This window comes from Urocampus carinirostris, chromosome 6, assembly GCF_059441175.1.
Source record: "Urocampus carinirostris isolate Australia breed hairy pipefish chromosome 6, RoL_Ucar_1.0, whole genome shotgun sequence".
NCBI lineage: Eukaryota > Metazoa > Chordata > Actinopteri > Syngnathiformes > Syngnathidae > Urocampus > Urocampus carinirostris.
This window is the reverse complement of record NC_142354.1, coordinates 38,294,082-38,303,724: the sequence shown is the minus strand read 5'-3', so window position 1 is coordinate 38,303,724 and position 9,643 is coordinate 38,294,082. Positions and strand designations below refer to the sequence as shown.

The window sequence follows — 9,643 nt, the reverse complement described above, 5'->3', positions numbered from 1 at the left end:
CAGCGAAGCAAGAATTTCTCGAAATTTTTAGTCGAACTCTGATTTGTTCGAACTGAGAGGCGAGAACGAAATATCGATACATCTGACCCGCACAGTTTCCTTGAATGTACAGATATAAATAAAATGTTGTATTGAGTTGGAGTATTGAAATACTAATAATATACTAAATAATTTATAGCTATGAGTATTATACAGTAGTGCAAAGAGTGCAAGAGGAGCAGCTAACCAGATGTGCAAAATGGGCAATCAGGTAAACAAGTCACTATACAATAACAATAACAATGGAGTACGGTAGTGCAGGGGAGAACAGATGTGCAAAGGAGTGGCTAGGTATAAGAGAACTGCCAGTAGTGCACCACACAGAAATACAGCTAGTCAGGATGCTCTCTATGTAGAATGTGGGGCAGGAATCACAGGCACTGCTGTGCCCCCTTTACCAGCGAAAATTCGTCCGACGAGGATGGGATTCGAACCCACGCGTGCAGAGCACAATGGATTAGCATTCCATCGCCTTAACCACTCGGCCACCTCGTCGTTGTCCATCCATGTTCATCAACTTAAAATAATATATAAATAAATATACAGTATGGATAAATAATTAAATTCCTACAAAAAAAACTTTAAATTTGTACGCCTTTACTGTACGTTACACGTTTTTTTATCATTTAAAATTGGGTACATCGTTGTTCTGCCATATTTCTCTACTCAAGCGAATTTTCCCACCGGAGGCTGATTCGACTATACAGTAAACAGTAACATAAAATTGTAATTATACGCATACCTGTCAACTTCTATGTTTTTGCCGTACGAAGTACGTTTATTATGTATTTTAAGACGTGTACGACGTACAAGGAAATCTGTACGGAAAAACGCAAATTTGTCAATGATGGGTACCATCCGGTATACACATCTGTCGCCTGGGGATTTCCCATCATGCATCATTCCGATCACACGTGAACAGTCTTAAAAAACATCAGATTTCATGTGGTAGTTGTGTTGTGAAAGGAAGTCCGTTTTTTTTAGAGAACCGGCTTTTTCGGCTCAACTCATTAAAGAGAGCCGGCCCTCAAACGGCTCACTTGCTTTGATGCATTATATTACGAATTATTATGTTGTATATAGAAGTTAAGAAAAGAAGGAAGTGTAAAAGGAGAAAATGAAAAAAGACTGGTTTGTGGTTATCCCTTTAATCAGTATATTACCAACAATAATTGAATGCAGAAAATGAATTCATAATTTGAATAAGAAAATTTATTATTCTACTTAATTATATTTGCATGTATTCTTTCCTTCTACAGTGAACGTCCAAGCGACTTCATTATACAACGCCGGTAATGAGTAAAATTCTGTTCTTTTTTTAAGAATGCAAGTAAAATGGATGAAAATAGTGGCTTACATGACCAGTTCACATTTAAAGTACAGTAATTTAGTTCGCACATAAGTTAAACTTTAGAAGCATTGACTTTCCTTGGTTAAATACTTTCTTTATTATTTAACTCAACAACACTAAGAATTAATTATTATTAAATATGTGTTATTGAATATATATTATATAAAATACACGCTGATAATAAAAATGTTATATTACTGTTAAAGTCGAATCAGCTTCCGGTAGAAAAATTCGCCTCAGTAGGAGGATATTGATGGTGATAGGAAGTTGTTGGTGATAGGAAGGAGTGGAGAGGTGTTATGAAAGGATAGTGGGATTGTGGACACGTTCTTAAGGATGGGCTGGGCACCCGTATGATGCGGCAGGGGTAAACCAGTGAAAGCTGTCGGGGCCTGCTGTTGAACAAAAGAGTGTATTGTGTCACCCTGACCCGAGTGACATGGCCGCTTTCTTGTGTCCCATTTCATCTGGAGAGACGAAAGCATGACCAACTTGGGTGCCGAGGTGCCTAACTTGTTTGGGTGTTTGGGCAATTGGGTTGGCCATGGTCCAAAAATTTTTGTGTGTGTTTTTGCTTTTTTTTCACCTTTTATTTTCTTTGTTATTGTATGTGTTTGTCTTGCTGTCGGTCACCCCTCTTGAGGGATATGACCAAGGTAGATAGATAAATAGATAAATAAATGAACACATATATAAATCACCTATTACCTAAATGTACGACATTAATGCAATGTACTGCAACTGTCTAGCAACCAGTTAAGGGTGTCCCTTGCCCACTGCCCGAATATGGCTATAGGTTTGGCTCCAGCACCACCGCGATCCTAATGAGGACAAGCGGCGCAGATAATGGTTAGATGAAATGCAATGTATGCATGTATTTATTCATTCATGTCAGGTGTTTTTTTGATGTGCTTTGTTATTTAATTTTTCATGTATTTTGAAAAGTATTATGTCATCTATTTTGCTACAACAAAATGCTATTCAAATGAGGGAGTGAGTTTAACTGGCTTAGTTTTCATCTATTGGGCCACCTCCTATTTGAATGACATTGTTTGGTGGCAAAATAAATGACAAAATACATGATGAAATACACAACAACATACATGACTAAATACACGACAAAATACAAGACAATTTTCAAGATAAAATGCATGAATGAAAATACCGAACTAAATAAATGACAAAAAACTTTTTGGGGGAGACAACAAAGATAAAGATTTTTTTTTTGAATGAGAAAATGCATGAAACAACATCCTCCACCAGCCTGCCCTGACCTTTCACTGCTCATTGAATAAAGGCACAGTCAGTAAATATCTATTGCGTTAAATGTAATTTGTAGTCAATCGTATAAAATCCTTTACAGTCAAATGTATAAAATCCTTCACTATCTATCCATCTATCTATCCATCCATCTATCTACCTACCCTAGTCATATCCCTCAAGAGGGGTGACGGACAGGAATAAGGCAATATTATTGACCTGTATGACAATGACAATAAATGAAGGGTTTTTGGGTCGAATATATGTCCATATCTACCCACCAGCTCAGTAGCCTAGATGGTAGTGTGCCCGCTTTGAGACTGGGAGGTCGCTGGTTCGCAAAAATGATGTTGGCAAGCTGTTTGGATTTATTTTCATTTTGTTTCTGTCGCATTTTATGTTAGTTTTGCCGGTGATCAAAGAGATCAAAGCCAGGAGAGAAAGCTTACCACGTGTTGCGAGTCATTATTTTATTCATATCTAGATTATTTTGTCTTTTATTAGCATATTTTGTATTGGAGTACGGTAATCCAAAATTAATTGAAAGTAATCAAGTTAAAGTAACCCTACCCAACCCTGCACAGTGCATATGTAGACTTCCTGTGGCAAAGTGTGCCGTGAGACCTTGACTAGTTTGCCTCAGGAAATTGTCCAAGTCTATCTTTATATATTGTTCAGTATCTCAGGTAACTAAAAATTTTACAACTCAGTAGGCAGCAGCAGATTACATTTAAAATAACTTTTTATAGTAATTATGCGCTCATGAGGTAGTTCAGGAAAATGCATTAAGTAACGTTCTATATGTCGAGAAGCTGTTTGAGATTGCGCTACAAAAAACAAGATACATAAAATAAAATAAAGTTAGTAGTTATTTAGTTATTTTATTATTTTTTTCAAAAACCCCAAAAGTTAGAGCGTATTAAAATGGTTTCTTTCGAATTGATCATTTTGCTCATTTTAAGTGTAATTTTGGTTATTAACAAACAAAAAGAGTAAAACAGGTAAAATTTGAGTAAAAATCCCAAATTACGAAAAAGTATTAACCAAAAGGAATAACATGTATTATCTCTTGGGCCACAAAGAAAAACTTATACTGTCAATGTGATCATTTAAGATTGAAATCACACAAATAAATAAATAAATTCAAAACAATTACAAAAATTAATAAACAAATAAATACATAAGTCAATGGTGCTAAAATGAATTTTAGACATTTTCAATTGGACGGTATGCCTCGATATGTTTCAATAATAAGAAAAGAGTGCCTCGGTTCAAATAAGGTTATTATGTTACAGTGAATTGTATCAGAACACTACACACAACATTATTTCGGTTGTATAAAATTAAAAAGTAGAAAACAACAAAATAACCAAATCAAATGACATTGAAATACATCTCCAGCTTGGATTAGAGCACTTCCCAGCTGTAATTCTGCAGAACCACTGTTACAATATCGTACCACAAGAGGGAGACATTATCTAATCATTTTACAAGTTCGATCACCTTTGAACAAAGCATCATAGAAAAACATTGTATTATGTGCAAATGAGAAACAAAAATGAATAAAACAGACCTATCATGTATTGAACGTTAGTTTATCAGGTTTAAAATATGAATTCAATTATTTGTTTGTGTCAACCTCCAGGGCTCCATGCCCTTACAAACTGTCGTATTTTCCCTTACAAAATACAAAATAATCTTACACCATTTTTTTTCAAACGTGTTTATTTATGTAGTTTAACATGTTATATTGTACATGTGTTCCGTTATATCATATATATTGTCAATTAACATTTTGTTGTGAGATACTGAGTTGCTCAACATTAAAATGAAATGAAATAATCTGCATTTATGAGGTTTATTATAAAAAAGTTCAAAAATGAAGTAGCTTGGACGTTCACTGTAGAAGTAAAAATGGATGCAAATATAATTAAGTTGAATAATACATTTTCTTATTCAAATTATTAATTCATTTTCTGCATTAAATTATTGTTGGTAATATACCGATTCAAGGGATAACCTCAAACCTGTCTTTTTTCATTTTCTCCTTCTATACTTCCTTTTTTTCTTAACTTCTTTATACAACATAATAATTCGTAATATAATGCTTCAAAGCAAGTGAGCCGTTTGAGAGCCGGCTCTCTTTAATAAGTTGAGCCGGAAAAGCCGGTTCTCTAAAAAGAGACGGACTTCCTTTCACTACACAACTACCACGGAATGATGCATGATGGGAAATCCCCAGGCAGCAGACCCATACGCACAGTAGCATCAAACCGCTCGCTTCGTTTACAACGGGAAAAAAACGATACAGAGATAGAGGCTACCGCGGCGAACTCGTTTGACTCGAATGATTTGCCGTTTCGTGATAGTCGGTGTGTACCGGATGGTACCCGTCATTGACAAATTTGCCTTTTTCCGTACAGATTTTCTTGTACGTCGTACACGCCTTAAAATGCATAATAAACATACAGCTATGTTGAAATGTCTTTCCAATGTCTACTCGGGTTGGTGAAGTGTTTGAAATAACAACCTGGAATGAACACAATTGTTTTCCATAGACAATGAAAATTCCTGCTGTCAAAGGCTGTCTTTCCTCGCGCGACTTCCTCTTTTGTATTTGCTGTTTTGACCTGGTCTACGATTTCAGACACAGAATGGACCGGCCACCTTGACGCCTGTTTGAACTGCCATCAAAGTTTGCTTATTAGTTCAGGAATGACTTGCGTGTTTCCCTCCCACCCCATCGTGTTTTGACAGCATCAACGACTATTGTGAAGGAGGATATTTAGTCTGATTGAACCACGGCAGACATCCCCTTCCTAAGACTTCACAAATTGATGGAAAAACAATCATAAGACTGATAATAAATGAAAATGATGCTGTGGCTGTCACAGACCAGAAACAGATACAGGACTCAATAGAATAGAATAGAATATACCTTTATTGTCATTGTTACAAAATGGGTTAACATATTGTGGCAATGAAATTGGGCATGACACTCCAGTTTCACACATTCACAGTGAGGTAAAGAGCCAAGAAGATAAAAGAACAGAGAAGATAAGGTTATAAAACAAGGGAGATAAGGTTATAGTTATAATTTACACAAAATTTACACAAGAAATGTCGGCATGTGGGATGTTACATACAGTTGGTATCGTAAGGGTTGTGCAATTTTGCATTTGGTGCAAAAGTCATCATAGTGCAAAAAAAAAAGTCAACATATGCATTGGTGCAAACATAGTCATCATACTGCAGAAAAAAATAAATAAACAAATAAAAATAAAAAAATGTTTTTAAAAAATGGTCCACACTGTGCGGAGTTTGTATGTTCTCCCCGTGCTTGCGTGGGTTTCCTCCGGGCACTCCGGTTTCCTCCCACATTCCAAAAACATGCATTTCAGGTGAATTGGCCGGTCCAAATTGTCCCTAGGTGTGAATGAGCGAATGAGTTGTCTGTACCTGTGTGCCCTGCGATTGGCTGGCAACCAGTTCAGGGTGTCCCCTGCCCACTGCCCGGAGATGGCGACCCTAATGAGGATAAGCGGTACGGCTAATGAGATGAGATGAGAAAATGGTCCACATTGTGCAAGGTGAGCAGTAAACATAGTGCAGTCAACATGTGCAAGAAACATAGACATGAGTACCATTTTACATTAGTGTGAGATAGCGCTCGTTTTCTTAGTTTTAATTTGAAAAGAGAGAGAGAATGAGGCTTGCTCGCTTGATCCGAAGGCTGACGGACAACAGGAGCGAGCGAGGCGGGAGTGACACTTCCGTGTCGGACGGAGACAGGCGGAAATAGTAATTCGTTGGCTGAAACTGGAGAATAAAGGCGATATCGAGTTCGTGATCAAGGTCGGTAACAGGGGCAGGCAGAACGGTGCGTAAACAGGTCCAGAAACAGGTCAGTAATGAAGATCAGACAGGAAAAGGCTAAGCAAAAACGGAGTCGGATGAGAAGGCTAACTAAGCAGAAGGCAACAGTTCGCAACGATCTGACAGCCACCAAGAGGAAGCCGGGGGTTTAAAAAGGGAGTGTCCACCAATCAGCTGTCCGGGCTGTTGGTGCTAATCAAGCCACCGCAGGTGCTTCAAATTGGCAATCACGACAGTGGCGAGAGCAGGTATCTCTGTTGGTGTGCGAGAGTCTCAGAAATTTAACAACTAACTTTACTCTACGGGTGTGGCAGCACGGCGGCGCAGTGGTTAGCGTGTGTGCGGCACAGTTCTAAGGCCTTGGGAACCTCCTGTGTGGGTTCAAATCCAGCTACCGGATTTCCTGTGCGGAGTTTGTATGTTCTCCCCGTGCTTGCGTGGGTTTCTTCCGGGCACTCCGGTTTCCTCCCACATTCCAAAGACATGCATTTCAGGTTAATTGGCCGGTCCGAAATGTCCCTAGGTGTGAATGAGCGAGTTGTCTGTCCCTGTGTGCCCTGCGATTGGCTGGCAACAAGTTCAGGGTGTCCCCTGCCCACTGGCCGATGATAGCTGGGATGGGCTCCAGCACCCCCGCGACCCTACTGAGGATAAGCGGTGTAGTTAATGAGATGAGATGAGATTACTCTATGGTTCACTTTGTATATATTCAAATCCCTGTTTTTATTACCTGTCAAACCTTCAACCAATAGCTCAGGACTGTCCAACTTCATTAGCTTGGGGGCTACATTGTAGAAAAAAAACATTCTGACAGGTGCCTGACTAGAAAATTACCCTATAGCATATGAATAACCCATGTTTTTTGTTGACAATATCTTTGTATTATTTGTTACTACAACATCCATCTTGGAAGGGGGATTACCTCATGTGCGGTCCCTTCTCTAGGTTTCTTCATTTTCCTCATGTTGAGGTTTTTGAGTTTTTCCTTGCCCTCATGTAGGTTTTAGATCAGGGGATGGTGTAATAATAGTCTGTAATAGTACTCTGTGATATGCAATAATCTGTGCAGCCCTTTGAGACTCTTTGTGAATAAGGGCTATACAAATAAACATGACTTGACCTCACTTAAAAGTGAGCCTGACCTGGAGGGCTGGGGGTCTTTTCGGAGGCTCACGGTAAAATTATGATTTAGGGTTTTAAGATTTGATTATAAAAGGATTATTGAAGATTTTCTTCCTCAATATTTTTTTTAATAAGATGTAATCACTTGTAGTGTTTATCAACTGTGCATTTGGGAAAAAATAAAAAAGCAAAGAAAGTGTATTACCACTGCTGTTTATTAAACAGTAGTGGAATTATGCGGATTGGCGGCATGGCGGATGGGTGCTTACAGGGTTAGGTAGGGTTACTTTAACTGGATTACTTTCAATTACTTTTGGATTACTTCAATACCAAATATGCTAATAAAAGACAAAAGAAACTAAATATGAATACAATTACTACATTTTGTGCAGGCTTGGGGAGTAATGGAACACATGGAACGGCAAAAATGATGTTCGCAAGCTGTTTGGATTTATTTTCATTGTTTTCTGTCGCATTTTATGTTAGTTTTGCTGGAGATCAAAGAGATCAAAGCCAGGAGAGAAAGCTTACCACGTGTTGTGAGTCATCGTTTTATTCATATTTAGTTTCTTTTGTCTTTTATTAGCATATTTGGTATTGGAGTCATCCAAAAGTAATTGAAAGTAATCCAGTTAAAGTAACCCTACCCATCCCTGGCTGCTTAGAGCGCAGCATCACAGTATGGAGGTCTAAGATCCAGCCTTCCCATGCGGAGTTTGCATGTTGTTTTCTCCCACGGTCCAAAAAAAAACCATGCATGTCAGGTTAATTGGCCAGTGTAAATTGTCCCTAAGTCTGAATGAGCGAGTGAGTTGTCCGTCTCTGCTTGCCCTGGGTGGCAACCAGTTCAGGGTGTCCCCTGCCCATTGCCCTAAGATGCCTGGGATGGGCTCCAGAACCCCCCGCGACCCTACTGAGGATAAACGGTGCAGATAAAGGATGGATGGAGTGACATTTAAGGTCATCATCTTTTCTAAATTATTCCATAAATAAATAGCTTGGTTTTTCAATGTTGTGCAAGCATATTTCATGGATGAATGGATGGAAAACCATGCGGACTATCCATCCATCCATTTTGTGGCTGTTTATTCTCCCTAGGGTCGCAGGGGTGCTGGAGCCCATTCCAGCTGACTTTGGGGAGTGGGCAAGGGACACCCTGAACTGGTTGCCAGCACATGGAGACATACAATCCACTTGCACTAGGAAACTTTAAACCTGCCAATTAACCTACCATGCATGTTTTTGAAATATGGAAGGAAACTGTAGTGCCCGTAATAGGCACAGGGAGAACATGCAAATTTCGCAGAGGTAGGCCGCGGTAGCTGGAATCAAACCCACCGTGGGACTGCGCGCTAACCACCCAGCCTTTGTGCCACCTCTGTGTGGACTAATTTAGTAGAAAACAGAAAAAAACAACAAATAAAAGCGCCCTATATTTGTATTTTTTCATGTACCAATCATAATTGAACTACTTGTGTTTTTTCCCTTTTGTCTACTCTTTCTATGGTTGCTTTATTACCAGGATGTCTATTGAACTTCCTTGGTATGTTTTTACATCTTGCTAAAAACTATACATTTGAACTTCTGAACTCTGAGGACCAATGGATTGGTGGGTAAAGATATCATCTAGCTAAATTCATCACTGTGTCAGTCTTCTCGTTTGCCCGTCCTAGACGCATCATTTTTCTGGGGACGCATAGTCTCAAATCAATGTGCGTCCCTGGGACGCAACATTTTTGACACAAAATTGTCATTATTACCCGATTAATTTTTTTTTTTAAACAGAGATTTACCGCACTCCAAACTTTTTGTCAGGCAGATCCGGCAGATGTTGTTTTGGTCTCGCGGTTCGACTTTTCGTCTGCACGCCAATCTCGAGTTGTGTGGTGAAAAGTCCGTCTCTTTTTAGAGAACCGGCTTTTTTGGCTCAACTCATTCAAGAGAGCCGGCTCTCAAACGGCTCACTTGCTTTGATGCATTATATTACGAATGATG

The 9,643-nt window shown here is 38.9% G+C and overlaps 1 non-coding gene across 1 annotated transcript; it reads right to left on the bottom strand.

Annotated features, from left to right (window-relative positions):
- Positions 1 to 452: 452 nt before the first annotated feature.
- trnas-gcu (transfer RNA serine (anticodon GCU)) lies at positions 453 to 534 on the bottom strand. Its single transcript has one exon. It is a non-coding gene; the product is annotated as a tRNA-Ser (tRNA).
- Between the last annotated feature and the right edge of the window lie 9,109 nt (positions 535 to 9,643).